The 12,839-nt window shown below is 48.7% G+C and overlaps 1 protein-coding gene across 1 annotated transcript in view; it reads right to left on the bottom strand.

Moving 5' to 3' along the window:
• LOC116971560 (paladin-like) overlaps positions 1–12,839 on the bottom strand; it is a 120,664-nt gene that overhangs the window by 68,209 nt on the left and 39,616 nt on the right. The window lies entirely within an intron of this gene.

The raw sequence follows: 12,839 nt of genomic DNA on the forward strand, positions 1-12,839 counted from the left end.
CTGTCTGTTGGCAGATTCCTCCCCATCCTGGATCAGTCCAATCAGGGTTGTGTCATCCGCAAACTTGAGAAGCTTGACAGAGGAGTCTGTGGAGGTGCAGTCATTGGTGTACAGAGAGTAAAGGAGAGGCGGAGAGTATGTAGCCTTGCGGTGCTCCTATGCTGAGGGTCTGCGGGTCCGATATGTGCTTTCCCAGCCTCACATGCTGCTTCCTGTCTGTCAGGAAATTGGTGATCCACTGACAGAGGGGTTCAGGCACAGTTAACTGGGAGAGTTTGGAGTGTAATAGCTCTGGCACAATGGTGTTGAATGCAGAGCTAAAATCCACCAACAAAATCCTTGCATAGGTCCCCTGGCAGTCTAGGTGCTGGAGGATGAAGTGCAGGCCTAGGTTGACTGCGTCATCCACAGATCTATTGGCCCGATATGCAAACTGCAGAGGGTCCAGCAGGGGGTTTGTGATATTTTTCAGCTGGGCCCGCACGTCTTTCAAGGGTCTTCATGACTACAGAGGTCAGTGCGACAGGCCTGTAGTCATTAACACCAGTAACCCTTGTCTTTTTGGGTACAGGGCCAACAGTGGAGACTTTGAAGCAGGCAGGGACAGTGCAGGTTTGCAGGGACTGGTTGAAAATATCTGTGTCGACCGGTGCAGTTGTTCAGCACAGAGCTTGAAGGTAGAGGGGGAAACATTGACCGGTCCTTGAGATTTCCGGCTTTTCTGTCTTCTGAATAGCCTCTCCACCTCCTCAATTTCTATTATTGGTGATGAATAAGTGGCCAGACTGATGATGGGCAGCAAGGAGGGGGTGGGTGGTGGACAAGGGCCCAGTCTTTGCAAACTGTAGTCAGGCTGTAAGTGGGTGTTAAGGGGTGATTGGAGAGGGGTGGGTGGGGAAGGGCCCAGTCTTTGCAGACTGGAGTCAGGCTGTAAAGGGGCTGTCCCACTGCAGCGACCTAATCCACAAGTTCAGAAGAGTTTGCCCTCGACTCAAACTCGCAGCATGGTCGACACGTGGTCCTAAGAGGTCCTATGAGGTCACTGGAATTCTCCTTCATGCTCAAGGGAGGTTCACGCATACTCGCAGCCTCAACTAGGTCGCGGAAGATATTTCAGCATGTTGAAAAATTTTCTGTGAGTAAAATTTGGTCGGCATGGTTCTTTTTAACTCGTAGTGCAGTGGAGTGGGGTCGCTATTTAGTTACAGGCAGTCGAGGGCAGCCGTGGGCAATCTCCTTTGCTGACCGAGCATTTTGATTGCCTCATTGGAGATTTCAGGACCAAGGAAAACCGACCAGTAGGTAGAATGCCCGCTAAACTTTATTATAAGTTGTCTGACTTCTTAAAAGTGTCTCCACTCATTCTCTCCCCTTCTGTCCCCCTCCCCCCCCCCCCCCCCCCACCCCCCAACCTCCGCGCTCTCTAAAGGACTTACCATACACTGTGCAGCCGTATTTTACCTTCCTCTTCATCGCGGGTGTGAATTTCAGACAGCGCTCCACCGCTTTCCCTGGCCCCCGCGAGTGTGTGTGTGAGTGTGAGTGTGAGTGTGAGTGTGAGTGTGTGTGTGTGTGTGTGTGTGTGTGTGTGTGTGTGTGTGTGTGTGTGTGTGTGTGTGTGTGTGTGTGTGTGTGTGTGTGTGTGTGTGTGGTCGGTCGATCCAGCTCGTGGTTTCAACGTGGACAGTCGATCTAGCTCGAGGTTTTCCAGGCAGGTGCCCTCGAGCTTGAAGGTCGAAGACACTCTTCTCAACTCGCGGATTAGGTCGCCGCAGTGGGACAGCTCCTTAAATAGGTGTGAAGTGTTGATTGGGCTGGAGTGGGTGGGGAAGGAGTTAGGTTGTGAGTAGGTGTGAAGTGGTTGGTGGGAAGGAGGGGGAAGGGGTACCAGGGTTAAGTTTCTGTTTGTCGAACCTGCAATAGAACTTGTTTAGGTCGTTGGTCTGCTGACGATTGTCCAAGGAGCGGGGGGGATTTCGGTCGGTAGGGGCGTTGCGAGTCGGCTGCCCTGCCAGCAGAGTGCTCATTATTTTGACTTTTTAAACTTTTTTTGGTGTGTCCAATGTTAGTTTAGTTGTCTCTTGGTGTGTCTTGTGTGGGGGGTGGTGGGGAGGGGAAAGGGGAAACCGTTTTTGATCGCCTCCACGGAGAGGCGACTTTTTCCATTTCGCCCTCCTCGCGGCCTAACAACATGGATTGGAGCTGCCTTTCCCGGGGTCGGGCCCGGAGCATCAGCAGCAGGCACAGCGTGGACCTTGCCGGGGGTCTCCAGAGAGGAGTGTTTTCCGATCGCTGGCCTGGTGACTTTACCACCATGAGGCTGCGGTCCGCGGAGCTTCTAGCCATGGGCGCGCGCTCCGGAGCCTGGGATCTCTTGCCGGGGATCGCCGGAGAAGAGCTCCGACCGCCGGCCCGCAGCCTATAACATCCTGAAGCCGCAGTCTCCAGTTGGAAAGTGCCGATTCGGGACCTCCAAGCCGTGAAGTGTGTTTGACCGTCCCGATGTCGGAGTTTTGATCATCCCGACGAGAGGGCCTGTACATCTGGCCGTCCGTAGCGGCGATTACGGAGGGTTTATGGCCCCGACCAAAGGAGGAGGACTGGCTGAACTTTGTTGCCTTCCACCACAGTGAAGAATGCTCTGGTGGACGTTTGTGTTAAATTTTATTGTGTATTGTGTGTTCATTTAAGTGTATCGCTGCTGACAAATTAATTTCACTGCACCTTCGGGTGCATGTGACGAATAAAATTGACTTTGACATTGTAGCTAGTGATTCTTGCAAGCCCTTCCAAACTGAAGTGCTCCTCAACTTCTCAGAGTACATTTCCTTGGTAGTTTGACAGTACCATGATGTCGCTGCACCAGTCCTGGTTAATATAGAAGCATATTCCACCGCCTCTTGATTTCCCGCTGGTCCTCGCGGTCCGTTCTATATAGTTGAAAGCCAGCCAGTTGCAGCGCATTACCCGGGGTCGACTCACACAGCCAGATCTTGGTGAAGCACAGGGCAGCGGCTCGAGAGAGGTCCTTGTTTGTTTGGCGCAGGAGTTGCGGTTCGTCCACTTTGTTGGTGAGAGTCCGTAGATTTGCAAGGGAGCGATGTGCTTGGGAGTGATGTGCGTAATCTTCGTCGCCGGAGTCGGGCGAGCGCTCCAGAGCGCTTCCCATGGGTTCTCCTCCATCTCAAGACCTTGAACACAGCCACAGCCCCGCCGACAAGTATGTCCAAAGAATCCAGCAAGTGAGAGAAATCCGGAACGATGTTTGGAGGTACCGTATGTCTGATGTTAATGAGTACCTCTCTCATGAAAGTGATCCTTGTAGGATTTTCACAGAGGACACAAACGAAACAACACATACAAAACAGCAAGGAGCAGTACACCGTGGCAGCCATCGTCAGCGCCAGCTTCTCTGAAAATGACCGCAAGTCTTAATGGTGACCATTCCTGGGGTTACCATCGCATAGGCTGCATAGAATTTGCGCTCAACACAATTTCTACTTTAGTTTATAGCTGTCAATTACAGGCCATCCCTGGAAATTAAACAAAATTTACAGTGGTGAATTGACCATCCAAGCCACAAGCCTTCAGGATAATAGAAACATAGAAACATAGAAAATAGGTGCAGGATTAGGCCATTCGGCCCTTCGAGCCTGCACCGCCATTCAATATGATCATGGCTGATCATCCAACTCAGTATCCTGTACCTGCCTTCTCTCCATACCCCCTGATCCCTTTAGCCACAAGGGCCACATCTAACGCCCTCTTAAATATAGCCAATGAACTGGCCTCAACTACCTTCTGTGGCAGAGAATTCCAGAGATTCACCACTCTCTGTGTGAAAAATGTTTTTCTCGTCTCGGTCCTAAAAGATTTTCCCCTTATCCTTAAACTGTGACCCCTTGTTCTGGACTTCCCCAACGTCGGGAACAATCTTCCAGCATCTAGCCTGTCCAACCCCTTAAGAATTTTGTAAGTTTCTATAAGATCCCCCCCTCAATCTTCTAAATCCTAGCGAGTACAAGCCGAGTCTATCCAGTCTTTCTTCATATGAAAGTCCTGGTGAACCTTCTCTGTACTCCTTCTATGGCTCTAATGTGAGGAAACCGGAACCAGGATTGATCCCGGGTCTCCGGCGCCGCAATCACTGCCGAACCACCACTGGACCATCCCCGTCCCCTCCCGAGTGTCCCCCTCCCCTGTCCGGGTGCGGCCAGAGACATCTGGAGTCAGACGGGAGCGGCGCCCCCAGGCCCACAGCCAGTGCGGAGAAGCAGCGCTATATCCAGCTCAACTCTGCCTGTTAAGCTACCAGCCTTGCCTGGACCTACGGGAACATCGGCCCAGGTTTACAGCCAGCGTGGAGAAGCAGGGTTAGCTCCACGGCTCCGGGCTGGTGTCGGGCAGGGCTGTAGGTTAACCCAGCGAGACAGGCAGAGTTGAGCTGGATTTAGCACTGCTTCTCCGCGCTGGCTGTGGGCCTGGGGCACCGCTCCCGTCCGACTCCCGACGTCTCTGGCTGCTCCAGGTTGGGGGTGGGCACACGGGAGGGGACGGGGATGATCCAGTGGCGGTTCAGCAGCAATTGCGGCACCGGAGACCCGGGATCATTCCTGGCTGCAGATGAGGCACAGAGAGTTTTTATCGCTTGTGACCTTTGACAAATCCCATGACTCCTTGTGTTTTTCGGAATACCGAACTCGCTTATTCCACACATACAGCACTGGAGGTCAGAGTTGAACCTGGGACACTGGAGTGGTGACCAGAATTGCGCACAATCTTTCAAACACAGTATAACTGAAGTTCTTCTACAACTGTAACATGGCTTTGCAACTCTTTTGGTCAATGCCTCAGCTGATGAAGGTAAACCTTTTCCTTAACAACTTGTCTATCTGTTTTCTCATTTTCAGGGACTCGTACACCGAGACCTCTCATTGTAACAAGTCTCCCCTGCCATTCTCTGTGTACGTCCTGCCCTGATTTAATTTTCAAAATGCATCACTGCACTTTTCCAAGCTGAATTCCACTTGCCATTCCTTTGCCCACTTTCCCCAGTTGGTCTAAATCCTTTTGTAGCCTTGGACAATCATTTTTACTGCCCACCAACAATTTCAAAAGTATCTGCAAACTTACTAAACATGCCACCGACAATCTCAACCAAATAATTACAATACAAGACACTAACTAGGAACGAAGCACAATCCCTATAGCAAACTATGCCGCCGATTTTAAAAGCAACCTCCTCTACCAGCCTCTGTCCCACACTACCAAGCCATCCACTTCATTATTCACCCTGGGACTCCTTCCAAGCTAGCCTCTCATCCAGGATATTTTTTGAAAAGTCTTGCAAAAGTCTATGTAGACATTAGTCTATAAGTCTACAGTAACATGGGCTAATGCTGCTGAGTTTACAAAAAAGGTTGTAGGCTAATGTCTGCATTCCTCATCAATCCTCTTGGTCACCTCCTCAAAAATCTCAATCAAAATTGTGAGATGATTTCCCATGGACAAAGCTATGCTGACTATCCCTAATCAGTACTTACCCTATCAAATGCAAACAAAACTAAAGCTCCATCAGTCTCCATCACTTTTTCTGATCAGAGTAAACCTTGGGATTTATCCACCTTTGTGTTTCTAGACCTCCAGCAGCTTCTCCTTTCCACTATCAATATCACAGTTCCCTCCCCTGGACTCACTAGTTTATGTTTCCTTCTCCACTGTAAATAAGCAAGTTTGGTATTCCAAAAAAACGCTGGGAATTATGGGATTTGTCATAGGTCACTCGCTATAAAGAAAAAGCGAACAAAGCGTTGACTGTATAAACTGTGTATACATTCTTATCTTTATTCATGATTTATGTGTAAAAATATATTTAATCTGAGGAACGGGGGTGCCAGGTGGTGGGAGAACAGGGTGTAACAGCGAGATAGAGGGGGCAGGTGTGAGTTGGAGAAGGGGGGAGACTGGACTGGCGGAGAGACATTCTCTGCAGCTGCACGCACACAGATCCGCGCCTCATTTGCAGCCAGGATTGAACACGGGTCCCTGGCGCCGCAAGTGCCGCCGAACCACCACTGGACCGTCCCCTTCCGGGGGGCTGCCGGAGACGTCTGGACTGATGGTACACCGGGTCGGAGCAGTGGCCCCCAGGCCCACAGCCAGTGTGGAGAAGCGCCAACCCCAGCTCAACTCCGCCTGCCCGCCGGGCCAACCGACAGCCCTGGACCGACGGGCCAGCGGTCCAGAGCAGCGGCCCACAGCCAGCGTGGAGAAGAAGCGCCAACTCTAGCCCAACTTTGCTCCAACTCCAGAGGAACCCGCTCTCCGATGGGCCGACAGCCTCACCCACCGCCCCACCTAGTGGCCAGCGGCCAACCCCGCCACCCCCGGCGCCGGTTGCAAGTCCATGGCCGCCACCGCTCCAGGCCTGTGCCCCTACTGGACAGGCAGAGCTGAGGGGGAGCCCGCGCATCTCCCCCCCCCCCCCCCCCCCCACGCCGGGTGCAAGTCCATGGCCACCACCGCTCCAGGCCTGTGCCCCGGCTGACGGCCAACGTGGTTGGACAGGCAGAGCCAAGCTGGAGCCAGCGCCTCCACCCAGTGCCGGCTGCAAGCCCAGGGCCTCCCCAGATACCCCCGGACACGGATGGGACACCCGGGAGTGTACGCGGACAGCCCAGCAGCAACTCAACAGTGCGCAGAGACCCGAACCCGACCCCGGCCACGGAAGAGATGCAGGCCTACACACAAACAGCACCACAGCTGCCGAGAATGTTTATAGCGAGTGACCTATGACCTGGGCATGCGCAGTCGGAATACCAAACTCGCTTATAAAGATGGGAAGTATTCATTTAAGACATCAAGTGACTTTTGCGTATTTTCTCATTAATATATAAAAAAAGACATGGATGTTTGCGAAAATGGAAGTCGTTCGATACCCAGGGATGGCGTGTAACAAAAGTAGCATGGTGGCACAGCCTTCCTTTCCTGGTGGTCATCCATCTATCTGACTGAATGTGCAGTATAGCCTGGAATTCCCATCTACCGTATAACAGTCACTGCCTCCTGTATACTTCAGAGCGAGTCCAACTGCCACTCTGACTGACCCATGCTGTCTGAGAGGAGCTGCAGCTGAACACAATTCCTCCTAATGTAGTCGCCAGGGATACTTGACATCTCCCTGAGCTCTCACACATCAGAGAGGAGCATACCACTCAGCAGATTGCCATTTCTACCTTGAGGTTTAAGCATCAGCTTACCTTGCCTTATCATAAGTAGTCAACACTCAGTCTCCTCACCAGAGCCTTCCTCATCAAAGCCTCTGCACATAGGACCTCAAATGGCCCTTCTCAACATGGTCACCCCAACTAGACCTTGCCTCCCTTTCAATGTTCTGCTGCACATTACGATCCTTGACCTTGCACCAAAATGTGATTATGGTAATCAAACCTCAAACCACTGTTGTTGCCAATATTGACTTATATTGAATACATGCACACAAAATTTACAAAAACCTATCTGTACTGAGGACAAAGATAAATAATGTCCAAAATCAACTTAAATACTAATGGTAAAATATATTGCATAATTACGCTCAAGTTGCTTTAGTCATTAAATTATACAACTTGAAAAAGCTATTTTATTTTTAATCGTTTTGATGAACTTACAAGAACACAGAGGCGCTGAGTGAGGAGTTTATCAGGTGTCTTCATCTCATATCTGAACATAGCACTCAAAAGCCTATAGAAGAAAGGCTTCCTTCGTATCCAGGTACTGAACATGACTGAGAAGGCCAATGGGTACTGGGAATGGAAAAAGACAGGTTGGATACAAATTTTACAAAAATACCCTTTACATCCAAATGTAGCATTGTTTTGGCATTTACAATTGGAACTAATTTACAACAATAAAATGAGTGATCAAAATTGATATGGGGAGTCAATTGATGTTTAGAAGATAAACAGCCCCTCCCCATTCTGAACTGTCTACGTTGTTAGTCAGAATGTCACAGCACGGAAATAAGCTCTCTGGCCCACCGAGCATGTGCCAACCATTAACCACCCACTTACACTAATCCTACATTTGTCCCATATTCTATACCGCCCCCCTCCCCCCCACCCCACCCTCTGTTAGGGGAGAGCAGTGGTTTTATTAAGAACCTGAAGAAGAATCTTGACCCAAAATGTCACCTATTCCTTCTCTCCAGATATACTGCTTGTCCTGCTGAGTTACTCCAGCTTTTTGTGTCTATCTTCAGTTTAAACCAGCATCTGCAGTTCCTTCTTATGCAGAGGTTTTATTATATTGATTGGTTGAAAAGGGAAACATACTGTATGTTATAAGTTTTGCTAATATTGTTTCTATATACAAATAGTGGTGAGAACAAGAAAATACATATTGATTAATCAGTGACTAAATTGTACTCAGGGAGCATGCAGAAACGGAGGAATTGAGGTGTAAGCAGATCATCCATGATCTGATTGTTGGGGCAGGCTTGAGCATCTAGGCAGCATGACATAAAAGTCGATTTCATTGTCAGTGCTCTTAAGGACAAAATGTGTGAAGTTGTGAACCGGCTGCTTAGCAAGATAGCTATAAAAAAAGAGTAGAAAACAAACATGTGCCTCTGTTCTACAACACTCCTCTTGCCCCAAACGTCTACCTACCATTCTACCCTGGTTTGACTTCCTAAAATAAAACGCCTCACACTTATCTGAATTAAATTGCATTTGCCATTCCCTGATTTACCTTGCCAATCAGGATCCCACTGTAATTCTTGGTGATGAGTTCCTTTGAAAGATTGGTTATGACGTATGTCAACTCTAACGTCATTAAGTATCTGGACCCACAACAATACAGCTACTGCCACAATATGTTCTATGTTCTATCCCTATGTAATTGAATCCCCACTTCCTCATTGGCAGACCACAATCAATACAAATTGGGAACACTGCTTCCTCGCTAGCCATCAGTGCACGAGCACCTCAAGGCTGTATGCTCAGTCCCCTACTATATTCTCTATGCCCATGACTGTGTAGTCAAACACAGTTCCAATTACTTATTTAAATTCACTGATGATATTGCCTTTGCTGACGAGTTATGGGCAATGATGAGTCAGAGTGCAGGAGAGAGATTAATAATCTGTTTGAATGGTGCGACAAAAATCTTGCTCTTAATGTCAGCAAGGTCGACAAGTTGATTGTTAAATTCAGGAGTGAAAAGCTGAGGATCCTCGACGGGACGGTTGGGGAAAGAATCAACAGGTTCAAATACATATCCACTTTTATAAGGCATTGTTTCTAAGTGGATTTTAGTAAGTCAATTGGCACCATGATAGGCTGATCCAGAAAATTAAGATGCACAATAATCATGGTGACTTGGTCATTTGGATTCAGAACCAGCTTACTCATAGAGGACAAAGGACTCCTTCGGAAGGACATTATTCTGGCTGGAGGTCTATGACCAGTGGAGTTCCACAGGGATTTACAATACGCTGGGACCTCTGTCCTTTGAGATATATAAATGACTTGGAGGTACATATACATGGGATGGTTGGCAGGATTGCATGCAACACCAAGATTTCTGGAGTTGCAGACAGTGAGGAAGCATGTCGAAGTATACAGCAGGATGTAGATAAACTGGAGGAGAAATGACACATAGATTTTAATCCTCGCAAGTGCAGCGTGTTGCACCTTGAAAGGTCGAATGTAGGGAGAGGTTATATGTTTGATGGCAAGACAATGAACAAGATTGATATGCAGAATGGTCTTGGAGTCCAAGTCCATAGATTGGCAAGGGTGTTATGTATATAGGTTATAGGAGCAGAATTAGGCCATTTGACTATGTACTCTATGTCACTCATAATTATGTATACTTCTATCGGGTCTCTCCCCAACCTCCAGCAGGACTCTCTACTCTACTCTACCATTCAATCATGGCTGATCTATCTTTCCCTCTAAACCCCATTCTCCTGCCTTCTCCCCAAAACCCCAGACACCCTTACTAATCAAGAATCTGTCAAACTCAGCCTTCAAAATATTCATTGACTTGGTCTCCACAGCCGTCTGTGGCAATGAATTACACAGATTGACTACCCTCTGACTTGGAAATTCCTCCTCATCTCTTTCTAAAGCCATGTCCTTTTATTCTGAGGCTATGGCTTCCGATCCTAGACTCTCCCACTAGTAGAAACATCCTCTCCACATCCACTCTATCTAGGCCTTTCACTATTCGGTAATTTTCAATTAGGGCTTCCCCTCATCCTTCTAAACTCCAGTGAGTACAGGACCAGTGCCATCAAACGCTCAACATATATTAACCCAATCACTCCTGGGATAATTCGCAGAAACCTCCTCTGGACCCTCTCCAACACCAGCAAATTGGAGAGGAGGATATGGGACCCAAAAATGCTTACAATACTCCAAATGTGGTCTGACCATTATTGAATTGTGTAGTAGACATGAAGGGCCGAATAGCCTACCCCTGCTCCAATGACTTATGAACCTAGATCCTAGCAGCAACACAAGTAGATAAAGTGATTTTAAAAAAGGCATATGGTATGCTTGCCTTCATTTGTCAGGACATTGGGAAGTATAAGAGTCAGAAAGTCATGATGCAGCACTATAAGACTGCGATTAAGCTACATTTGGAGTATTGTGAGCAGTACTGGTTGCACCATTACAGGAAGAATATAAACCTCTTCTGAACCCTATCTTCCGAATAAATATTTTCTTTGGAATGCTGGAGGTTGGGGAGAGACCCGATAGAAGTATACATAATTATGAGTGAGATAGATATGGTAGACAGTCAGAACCTTTTTCTCGGGTTGGAAATATCTAAAATTAGAGGGAATGGCTTTATCAGGAAATGAGCAAAGTTTAAAGCAGAGGGTAAGATTTTTTGGACAGAGGGTGGTCAGGGCCTGAAACCTCTTGTCAGGATGGTGATCAAGGCAAACACGATAGTGACATTCAAGAGAAATGGAGGAATATGAAATGTGCAGGCAGATCAGGATATCAGAATAGTTTAACTTGGCATCATGGTCGACACAGACATTGTGTGCACAGGGCCTGTTCCTGCTCTGCACTAAGCTTTTTATGTTCTACTAGACCAAGTGCAGACCCGTTGGTTCTGTTTCCCCAATGGCGTTTGCGGGGGGGGGGGGGGGGGGGGGGGGGAGGGCTGCGGCATCACACTCACATTAACCACCCCCCAAACACACAGGTGGGGGTAGGGGGGGTGAGAAGAGGGGAGGGCGTGGAGAGGAGGAGGAGGAAACGGGACAGATTTGGGAGGGAAAGGAGAGCAGGGTAGGGGGTGAGAGAGGGGGATGGGGAGAGAGATGTGGGGGAGGGGGGGATGGGGAGGGAGGAGAGGAGTGAGGGGGAGGGGGAGAGGGGTGGGGGAGAGAGGGGAAAGAGTGGGGAGGGAGAGTGGAGGGGGAAGGGGGAGAGGTGGAAGAGTGGGGAGGGAGGGGGAGAGGGGTAGGGGGAGTGATGGAAGAGGGACAGAGGGGTAGGAGAAGGGGGCGGGTGGAGAGAGGGAAGGGGGTGGGGTAGAGAGGGAAGGGGGGTTGGGGAGAGAGGGGTGGGTGGGAGAGGGAGAGGGGTGATGAGAGGGAAACATAGAAACATAGAAATTAAGTGCAGGAGTAGGCCATTCGGCCCTTCGAGCCTGCACCACCATTCAATATGATCATGGCTGATCATCCAACTCAGTATCCTGTACCTGCCTTCTCTCCATACCCCCTGATCCCTTTAGCCACAAGGGCCACATCTAACTCCCTCTTAAATATAGCCAATGAACTGGCCTCAACTACCTTCTGTGGCAGAGAATTCCAGAGATTCACCACTCTCTGTGTGAAAAATGTTTTTCTCATCTCTGTCCTAAAGGATTTCCCCCTTATCTTTAAACTGTGACATCTTGTTCTGGACTTCCCCAACATCTGGAACAATCTTCCTGCATCTAGCCTGTCCAACCCCTTAAGAATTTTGTACGTTTCTATAAGATCAGCCCTCAATCTACAAAATTCTAGCGTGTACAAGCCGAGTCTATCCAGTCTTTCTTCATATGAAAGTCCTGACATCCCAGAAATCAGTCAGGTGAACCTTCTCTGTACTCCTTCTATGGCAACAATGTCTTTGAGCATTGGGCATTGTGACATCACACAATGGAACGTTCACCAGGGGCTGGGGCTCCTGCAAAGGCATATGTAAATGAATCCATTCCGATTGGACATATGTGAACATCGGGCATTGTAACATCACACGATGGAACGTTCACCAGGGGCTGGGGCTGGGGCTGCTTCTATGGGTGAGAAGCCAGTTTTTTTTAAATATTGGGGGGGGGGGGGGGGGGGGGGGAGAAGGATTTGATTAAAAATGTGTACATAAACACGACGAAATGTAATCAGGAGTTTCTATAAGATCCTCCCTCAATCTTCTAAAATCTAGCGAGTACAAGCCGAGTCTATCCAGTCTTTCTTCATATGAAAGTCCTGACATCCCAGGAATCAGTCTGGTGAACCTTCTCTGTACTCCTTCTATGGCAACAATGTCTTTGAGCATTGGGCATTGTGACATCACACGATGGAACGTTCACCATGGGCTGGGGCTCCGGCAAAGGCATATGTAAATGGATCCATTCCGATTGGACATCTGTGAGCATCGGGCATTGTGACATCACACGATGGAATGTTCACCAGGGGCTGGGGCTGCTTCTATGGGTGAGAAGCCAGTTTATTTTTGAAATATTGGGTGAGGGGGGGGGGGGAGAAGGATTTGATTAAAAATGTGTACTTAAACACGACGAAATGTAATAAGGAGTGGATACTTAGAAAG

The sequence above is a fragment of the Amblyraja radiata genome, chromosome 3, assembly GCF_010909765.2.
Source record: "Amblyraja radiata isolate CabotCenter1 chromosome 3, sAmbRad1.1.pri, whole genome shotgun sequence".
Taxonomy (NCBI): Eukaryota; Metazoa; Chordata; class Chondrichthyes; order Rajiformes; family Rajidae; genus Amblyraja; species Amblyraja radiata.